Below are 10,530 nucleotides of genomic sequence, written 5' to 3'. Positions count from 1 at the left end.
AAAGAAAGAAAGAAAGAAAGAAAGAAAGAAAGAAAGAAAGAAAGAAAGAAAGACTTAAACTATCAGTTAAAGAATTCAAAAATAAAACTATGAGATATCCCTTTACATCATCCAAATTAGCAAAATAAAAAATAAAAATTAGAGAATACCAAGTGTTGGCAAGGATACAGGGAAAGAAATGTGGTGATATTTAGTCAAAAAATATATTCCATTGGCAAAATCTCTCTGTATCTTCACTCTTAAGGAAAGAAAAGCACAAAAGACAAAAACCAGAAAAACCTTCCCTGTAAGAGGTGTGGGATAGGGTAAGATAGGGTGAGGAGGAAAAAAAAGTAGGGAAGAAGGGGAATGACACTCCCATTCTGCCTCATATGAAATACAAAATAATAATCTGCAGTGGTGATATATATGTAATAATATAGATCAAGGAAAAATTGGAAATATCCTCAATATCAAACGTGAATGTTACCTCACACCATATATAAAAATTAACTTCCACAGATCATGAACCTAAATGTAACACCTAAAACCATAAAGTGTCTAGAAAGAAACATAGGAGAAAATCTTTTTATCTTTGAGTTAGGCAAAGGTTTCTTAGAACATAAAAGCACAAAACATAAAAGAAAAAATTAATTAGTTGGACTTTATCGGAATTATAAACTTGTGCTTTTGAAAGATACCATTAAAAAAAAAAGGCAAGCCACAGACAGGGAGAAAATATTCCCTATGTGATAACACATGTATCAGACAAAGGACTTGCATCTAAAATATACAAATACACACCTCAACAATAAAATGATAAATAATCCAATTTTTTAAAAGATTTTATTTATTTATTTGACAGAGACAGAGATAGCGAGAGAGGGAACACAAGCAGCGGGAGTGGGAGAGGGAGAGCAGGCTTCCCGCCGAGGAGGGAGCCCGATGTGGGACTCGATCCCAGGACCCTGGGATCATGACCTGAGCCGAAGGCAGACGCTTAACGACTGAGCCACCCAGGAGCCCAATAATCCAATTTTTAAATGAGCAAAAGTATTGAGTAGGCATTCCTCTGAAGAAGATCTACAAATGGTCAATAAGCACATGAAAAGATGCCCACCATCATTATTCACTGGGGAAGTGCAAATGAAAACCACAGCGAGATACCACTGAACACCCACTGGGATGGCTAGAATGAAAAAACAATAACAAGTGTTGAGAAAGTGCAGAAATTGGAACCCTCATATGTTGTTAGTGTGAATGTAAAATGGTGCAGCTGCCTTGGAAAACAGTTTGGCAGTAACTCGAAAAGCTAAGCACAGAGTTACCATATGACCCATCAATTCCAGTCCTAGGTATATAACCAAGACAATTGTTTAAAAATATGTTCATACAAAAACTTAAACTTGAATATTCATAATGGAATTATTCATAATGGCTAAAAAGTGGAAAAAACTCAAATGTTCAGCAAATGATAAATGGATAAACAGAATGCAGTATATTCCTACAGTAGAATACCATACAATCCTGAAAAGGAATGAAGTACTGATACATGCTACAGCATGGATGAACCTTGAAAACATTCTGCTAAGTGAAAGGAGCCAGTCACAAAGACCACATATTGTATGATTCCATTTACATCAAATGTTCCATCGAGACAGAAAGTAGATTAGCGGCAGCCAGGGACTAGGAGGAGGGATGGGGCAGTGATTGCTAATGGGTCTGGGGATTTGTGGAGGGCATGGGCAATGAAGATGCTTGGAATTAGATAGTGGTGATGGTTGCACGACTTTGTGAATATGCTAAAAACCACTGAATTGTACTCTTTGATAGGGTGAATTTTATTATGTGAATTATAACTCAATATTTTAAAAGATAAGAAAAAAGTAAGATTCATACACTGTAAAAACTCTTACAGTGTAATAAGGACACAAACAACCCAATAAAAATGAACAAAAGATTTCAAATGACACTTCATAGAAGATTTATGAATGCCAATAAGCACATAAAAATGCTAAACATCATTAGTCATTAGGGAAATGCAAATTAAAATATAATGAGTGGCAACATGGATGGACCTAGAGGGTATTATGCTAAGTGAAGTAAGTCAAAGAAAGACAAATATTGAATGATTTCGCTTATAAGTAGAATCTAAAAAACAAAACAAATGAACAAATAAAACAAAACAGGAACAGACTCATAGATACAGGAAACAAACTAGTGGTTACCAGAGTTGGGGAGGTACTGGTGGGGGGGAGGTACTTGGGGGGTACCGGGGGGCAGGCAAATAGGTGAAGGGGATTAAGAGTTACAAACTTTCAGTTATAAAATAAATAAGTCAGGGGGATATAATGTAGAGCATAGGGAATATAGTCAATAATATTGCAATAACTTTATACGGTCACTAGACTTATTGCGGGGATCATTCTATAATGTATAAAAATCATCAAATCAGGGGCGCCTGGGTGGCTCAGTCGTTAAGCGTCTGCCTTCGGCTCAGGTCATGATCCCAGGGTCCTGGGATCGAGCCCCACATTGGGCTCCCTGCTCGGCGGGAGGCCTGCTTCTCCCTCTCCCACTCCCCCTGCTTGTGTTCCCTCTCTCGCTGTGTCTCTCTGTCAAATAAATAAATAAAATCTTAAAAAAAAAAAATCATCAAATCACTCTGATGTACACCCATAATGAATAGGATATTGTATATCTATTATATTTCCATTTTAAAAAGTATAATGAGAAGACTGGCCATAACAAGTTTTGGCAATAAGATGGAGCAACTGAAACTCATACACTGCTGGTGGGAATGTAAAATGTCACAACCACTTTGGAAAACAGTTTGGCAGTTACTTACAAATATTTAAACATACACCTACCATACGCATATGACTCAGGCATTCCACTCCTAGGTATTTACTTAAAAAAACAAAACAAAACCTCAAAAACATAGTCACACAAAGACTTGTACATAAATACAGCTCTATTTGTAGTAGCCAAAAACTGGAAACAATCCAAATGTCTCTCAACAGGTGAATGAATTAACAGACTGTGGTATATCCATTCCGTGGAATAATACTTAGCAATAGGGGCGCCTGGGTGGCTCAGTTGGTTGAACGACTGCCTTCGGCTCGGGTCATGGTCCTGGAGTCCCGGGATCGAGCCCCGCATCGGGCTCCCTGCTCAGCAGGGAGTCTGCTTCTCCCTCTGACCCTCCCCCCTCTCATGTTCTCTCTCTCATTCTCTCTCTCTCTCAAATAAATAAATAAAATCTTTAAAAAAAAATAATACTTAGCAATATAAAGGAATGAACTATTGATAAATGCAACATGGACAAATCAAGGATCATTACACTGAAAGAAGCCATAGGAAAAAATAGTACATACCATATGATTCCATTCATATAAAATCCTTGAATATGTTAGCTATTTGATGGAGACAGTAAGCTGATTAGTGTTGCCTGGGGCCAGGGCTAAGGGAGAATTACAAAGGGGCACAAAGAAATTTGTAGATGATGAAATGATGACAAAATATTATCTTAATTGTGATGATGATGTCACAAGTGTATAGACATGGTCAAAATTGATTAGATTGTGCATTTTAAATATAGGGAGTTGGGCGCCTGGGTGGCTCAGTCGTTAAGCGTCTGCCTTCGGCTCAGGTCATGATCCCAGGATCCTGGGATCAAGCCCCACATCGGGCTCCCTGCTCGGCAGGAGGCCTGCTTCTCCCTCTCCCACTCCCCCTGCTTGTGTTCCCTCTCTTGCTGTGTCTCTCTGTCAAATAAATAAAATCTTCTAAAAAAAAATAAATATAGGGAGTTAATTGTACTTTGATTACACTTCAATAAAGTTGGGGGACTAAACTACATGAAGAAACAAGGAAAAACAGACCCAGGCAGACATCAGATTGAGAACACACATTAACTTTTGCTCCCTCCTGAAACCCCACTTCAACAACAATTAAAGGAAGCAAAATTTAAGGCAAACCCCACACAGTCAAGGAGAAAGAGGAACAACAGGAAAAATGTTTTGGGAACTGGAAAGCAGATGCACAAAACGGTAAACGGCTTAGGGGAAACAAAAAAAAATGGATTCCTAGTCAGTAGTAGGGACAAGAGCCAAACCCATTTACACAGCAGAATCCCCAAAAGGCTCAGAATAAGTGGGACACCGAGTGGGGCAAAGAGAGGAGCTGGAATAAGAACGAGCTGAAGGTCTGTATGAAACCCAGCCAGGCCTACAATAAAGTTCATAGTCAACTACCAACACTCACATGCTCACAGCCCCCAGTACAAGTTTCTTTTAATTAATTAATTTATTTATTTATTTATTTATTTATTTAAAGTAGCCCAGCGTGGAGCGCAATGTGGGGCTTGAACTCACTACTCTGAGATCAAGATCTGAGCTGAGATAACCAAGCTTAACCGACTGAGCCACCCAAGCGCCCCAGTCTGAGTTTCTTAATATGAACCAATAACCAATGGCTTTTAGCCATTCAAGGGATGCCTCTATCATGCAGGAGAGGGATCTAATAGGAAAAATCAACTTAGACAAAACAAAGTATGTAGGAAGAAGAAAATATTAATAAAAATCACTAATATCCTTAGAGGGGAAAGATGCCGCACCCATAAAAGAAGGACAGTTACTACAAAAAGTAAACATTCCAAAAACAGATCTCTTGGGTAGTAAAAGAAAGCAGAAATTAAAAACTCGGTATCAGGGTTGGAAGATAAAGATGTTGGAAACTTTCAGAAAAAAGAGCAAGAAGACAAATGGTTGAATAACAGGAGAAAAAAAGGGTGCCTGGGTGGCTCAGTCGGGTAAGTGTCTGCCTTCAGCTCAGGTCATGATCCCAGGGTCCTGGGATCGAGCCCCGCATCAGGTTCCTTTCTCACCAGGGAGCCTGCTTCTCCCTCTCCCACTCCCCCTGCTTGTGCTCTCTCTGTCAAATGAATAAATAAAATCTTAAAAAAAAAGAGAGAAGGGGCGCCTGGGTGGCTCAGTTGGTTAAGCGACTGCCTTCGGCTCAGGTCATGATCCTGGAGTCCCAGGATCGAGTCCCGCATCAGGCTCCCTGCTCGGTGGGGAGTCTGCTTCTGCTTCTGACCCTCTCTCCTCTCGTGTTCTCTCTCATTCTCAGATAAATAAATAAAATCTTTAAAAAAAAAAAAAAAGAGAGAAAAAATATAAGAAAATGAGAGGACATTTAGGTGGTCAGCCATTTGAATAGCGAAAGGGCCAAAAGAGAGAAGAAGGAAAATTAAATAATTCAAGAAAATTCTCCAGAATTGAAAGACGTGAATTTACAAATGAGGGCCCACTAGATAAAAACAAGTCAGACGGAATACCAGGAACAAAGAGATCTCACACGCTTGGGGGCTTGGAGGAGCCGGGAGGCTACACATCGCAGATAAAAGATCGGGAATGAAAACATCTTCAGACTTGGCTGAAATTCTAAAGGAAAACTACTGCCAACTGGTCTTACTGTACTTGGCTGATTTATCCAACATGTGACGATCTGAAAAATTTTACCTCTTGTGTACCCGTTCTCCTTTGACAATCGAGGAGGAAAATAAATTAAGACCAAGGAAGAATGGGATGCAGAGAACGGGGGGTGAACATGCAAGGAATCCTAGGCAGAAGGGGAAGGGAGGGGAGATCTTCCAGCTCCAGGTAGGCACCTAGGGCTGCACCTCCTGCTCAGCCCTCTCCTGGGAGGAGAAGCTGTTAATACCTACTCTGGCTGAATATCAAGAGCTCACAGTTGGCACAGAGGGTGGGGCTGAATTTGTGATAAGAACACAACAAACTGGGGCGCCTGGGTGGCTCAGTTGCTAAGCGTCTGCCTTCGGCTCAGGTCATGATCCCAGGGTCCTGGTATGGAGCCCCACATCGGGCTCCCTGCTCCTCGGGGCATCTGTTTCTCCCTCTGCCTCTGCCCCTCGCCCCACAACCCCCTTCATGCTCTCTCTCTCTGTCTCTCACTCACTCTCTCAAATAAATAAATAAAATCTTAAGAAAAGAACGCAACAAATGAAGCAGATGAGCATTTTCCGTCTAGGCAAAAATAACGAGGTGTGCAAGGAAGAAGTGGTTGTAGTGTCTCGTCGTCTGTGAATAGCATTTTCATGCTGAGAACAACAAAAATGCTAGGTAATGCTGTAAAATTTGATATAACTTCTTTGGGAGATGAGGAAATGGGAAGGGTGGAGCAGGGAAGAGGAAAAGAGGAATTTTCATATAATGCCTAAAATGAAAAGTCTATATGTGGTGATAATAGCATATTATTTAGAGACCTAGAAAAAAAGGACAGTATCATCCCCGTGAGAGATGATCCTGGCTGTCCTGGGAGGAGGGGGAATGGTAGGGTAGAGGGTTTCACAACGAGCTTAATAAGAACGATGTGACTTTTTAGACTATGTGCACAAATGCTTAGATAAAACTTCAAAAAAAAAATGTTACATGCAGATATAAGTATAGAAAAACTACACTGATTCTCTGGCATGTAAGGATTACAAATAATTTTTCTTTGTAGTTTTATGTATAAAATAAATGCTTTCTCTTTTTAATCACATAATTACTACTTTGGGAAACAAAAGAATATGAGGGCAAAAATCTGAAAGAGTGTCAAGAATGTTCTCAGTGATGAATCAGCACGACACATAGGTTCCAGACTGTTCCCAGGTCTCCTGAATGGAGTCCCACTTCTCCCGGGCCTGGCCTGTCCCCCCCACACACACCGAACTGACACTCCTTTGGTCCTCCACGCTGGACTGTTTAATTCCGCCTACTTCAGTGTCGACTCCCCAGCTGCTTCATAAATCTTTTGAAAGTCATCAGGCACATAGTGGGACTTCAATAATCCCTTGCTGAGTATCATGCCTTCCTTCCTAGGCATAGAAATACAGCAAAGAATTGTAACAGGATGAAACTAGTATGACACTGCATGTTAACTAACTGGAATTAAACTAAAAACTTTAAAATAAAATAAAATCGTTGTAAGAGGAAATGCAGGAATTATACCAAAAGGGCTGGGTCCTCAGCTTAGCCCACCAGCCCTGGCCGGCCCTGGAGGTGCTGACCTACCTCCTTCCACTGGGAGCTGGACTGACCACCGGGAGCAGAAAGGCTGTCAGGTAGTAGGCAGCAAATCAAAACTGCTCTCTTTATCACCAACTCCCTCTCTCTCCCATGCACAAACCCCTGGGCATCAGGCGGGGAGCCTGTGGCTCTCCCACCTGCGTTCAGACTCCTCTTCCCACCAAACTACTATATACACCCACACAGGTTGTGGTCATCTGACCCACTTCCTCTCTGGTTTATTCATAGGCCTTGATGCCCATCAAAGCTTTGAGGGAGGGGTAGTGGTGCCCAAATAGACCCACGTTGAACTGTTGGGTATTAGGTGTAAAATCCTTCCAGCAGCCAAGGGCAAACTGGGGAGAGGCTCCTAGCAGATGGTGCAGCCCTGCCCCCTGCTGTTGCCACAGGGAAGCTACAGGACAGGTGACCATGGCCAGGCTTCAAAGCCTTTCCAGATTCCATTCAGGGCCTTTTTTTTTTTTTTTTTTTTGAAAAGTCATTCTTAAATTGAGTTCTCTGTGATTTACCCTTGTTATAGATTAAATTGTGTCCCCTCAAAATTCATATGTTGAAGTCCCAGCCCCCAGACCACAGAATGTGACCTTGTATTTCAAAAGTGTCATTGCAGATGTGATTAATTAGGTTAAGATCAGGTCAATACTAGGGGCACCTGGCGGGCTCAGTTGGTAGAGCATGTGACTCTCCATCTCAGGGTCGTGCGTTTAAGCCCCACGTTGGGGGTAGGATTTATTTTTAAAAAGGTTAAAAGTGGGCACCTGGCTGGCTCGGGGTTGAGTTTGAGCCCCATGTTGGGTATAGAAATTACTTAAAAAAATTTTTTTTTTTTTTTTTAAAGATTTTATTTATTTATTTTACAGTGCCTTGGCCAGGGTCGATCCCAGGATCCTGGGATCGACCTGAGCCGAAGGCAGACGCTTAACGACTGAGCCACCCAGGCGCCCCTTAAAAAAAATTTTTTTAAAGAAACAGATGAGGTTATACTTGAATTGAGTGGGCTTCTAATCCAATGTGACTGGTATCCTTACAAAAAGGGGAAATTTGGACGTAGACATGCGCACACAGGGATAACACCATGTGGACATGAAGGCAGAGATTGGGGTGTATCTGCAAGCCACAGAATGGCACAGATTGCCACCAAGCACCAGAAGCTGGGAGAGAGGCCTGGAACGGATTCTTCCTCACAGCCCTCAGAAGGGACCAACCCTGCTGACACCTTGATCCCGTACTTCCAGCCTTCAAAACTGTGAGACAGTACATTTCTGTTGCTCAAGCCACTCAATTTGTGGTTATGACAGCCCTAGCAAACCAGAATATCTACGGGCATTTTTGCCTTAACTGAATCCAGAGTCTTTGAAGATTTTATTTACTGGCATTTTTGGCTTAACGGAATTTAGAGTCTTTGAAGATTGGTTGATTATTTACTTATTTTGTCAGAGAGCGAGCAGGGGGAGTGGCAGGCAGGCAGAGAAGCAGGGCAGAGAACCCCCTGCAGGGAACGCTGAGCAGGGAGCCCGATGCGGGACTCGATCCCAGGACCCTGGGATCATGACCTGACCCAAAGGCAGATGCTTAACTAACTGAACCACCCATGCGTCCCATAATCCAGTCTTTGAAGTCTGTTTTAGCTATAATTTGGCAGCCTGCCAGTTGCCACCCCCCTTCCACTCTCTCCTTGACTCAGCAAAATTACCTCTGAATTTTAACTGGGCACATGCTTGCTCCACGTATAGACTATTTCTCAATAGCTTGGTATGGTCTTTTGATGAAATTCTGGCCACTGGTCTATATGCAGAAACGGTGTGGCATTCTGGGAAGTGTCCTCAAGGGAAGGGACATTCTCTTTTCCCCTGCCCTCCTTCCCACCGGGAAAACAGATACGATGGCTGGAACTGGAGCAGGCCCCACCGAGGCACTGGGGACTCAGCAGGCAATGAGCAGACACAGTCTCTGTCCTCACAGTGTTCATCTGCCAGGGAACAGAATCAGGTCCGGTCCTGGGCACCACATTTTAGGAAAAACATTGACAGAAATAGAACACAATGCTTGGATCTGTCAGAGATTCAGATGCAGCAATCGCATGACCCCCATATGTTGAAGGTGGGACAAGACAGCAAGAGCCTGGGTCTGGAGAGACTGCAAAGCTATGATACCAATCCTGGAGTGGCTATGTTCACAAGAGAACATTCTTTTTTTTTTTTTTTTTTTTTTAAAGATTTTATTTATTTATTTGAGAGAGAGAGAATGAGAGACAGAGAGCATGAGAGGGAAGAGGATCAGAGGGAGAAGCAGACTCCCTGCCGAGCAGGGAGCCCGATGCGGGACTCGATCCCGGGACTCCAGGATCATGACCTGAGCTGAAGGCAGTCGCTTAACCAACTGAGCCACCCAGGCGCCCCGAGAACATTCGTTTTGTTTCAGATTGTGGGTTTCTGTTCCTCAAGGCTGAACATCATCCTAACTCACATACAGCAGAGTCTTAAGATACGAGAAAATGCATAAACCATAAAAACATCAGTATTAGTACTTTTAAGCAGCCACCCTACCATTTTTAGGTATGGTTAGGCTCTTTAAAAGTAGATGCTAAAGTTAGATTATTTCCAAGTTCTGAAAAAAATTTTAAGGGCATTTGTGGACCACAATCAACCATGAAGTTATTAAAAAGCAACTGTGACAGTGTGTGGCCTGGGGATTCTTTTGGAATGATGCTCTATCAAGTACCCACTGAGGTTTGTAGGAACAAATACATCTTACATTAAGATCACTTCCAGGGGCACCTGGGTGGCTCAGTCGGTTAAGCAGCTGACTCTTGATTTCAGCTCAGGTCATGATCTCAGGGTCCTGGGATCAAGCCCCACATTGTGATTACTTAAAATTTTAAGGGGAAAAATAATCACTTCCATCCACATGCTGTAATTTTTTACTCTTTCAAGTTTATTAGAAATCAGAGTTCTCAGATTTCATTAGGAATATTTACATTCTGAAAGGAATTTCGACTCCTGTTCTACCATGCTGAGTACAGAAACTGGTTACTTTTTAACTAAAAATTTTTAAAAAATGCTACAAGATGTCCACAAGAATATTACCCTATCCCTTTATATTAACCCATATGTCATGACAGTGGTATATATCCTCAAGTTTCCAGGAAAGAAAGTTTATGTTTCTGACACTCTAAGTAACAGCACCACCAATTAACAATTGGATGGTGGAACTAGCGGGTAAGGAGGAGGCTTAAACCATATAAAATTTAACAAGAATGGGTAAGAAGAAAGCCTATGATCCAGGTTCCAAAATAAGTCAACCACCCTGGGAAGGAATCTAGCCTAACAGTATTTATGAGGAACTAACCTAAGTGTGAAGACATGCTGCTAGAGGGGTCTTTGGAGAGCTCAAAGCTAGGTCTGCTTTCTGGCTCTGTCACTTCCCGTGTGTCCTTGAGCAAGAGAATTCCTTAACC

This window comes from Phoca vitulina, unplaced genomic scaffold (genome assembly GCF_004348235.1).
Source record: "Phoca vitulina isolate PV1807 unplaced genomic scaffold, GSC_HSeal_1.0 scaffold12, whole genome shotgun sequence".
NCBI classification, from domain to species: Eukaryota; Metazoa; Chordata; class Mammalia; order Carnivora; family Phocidae; genus Phoca; species Phoca vitulina.
This window is presented reverse-complemented; position numbering follows the sequence as displayed.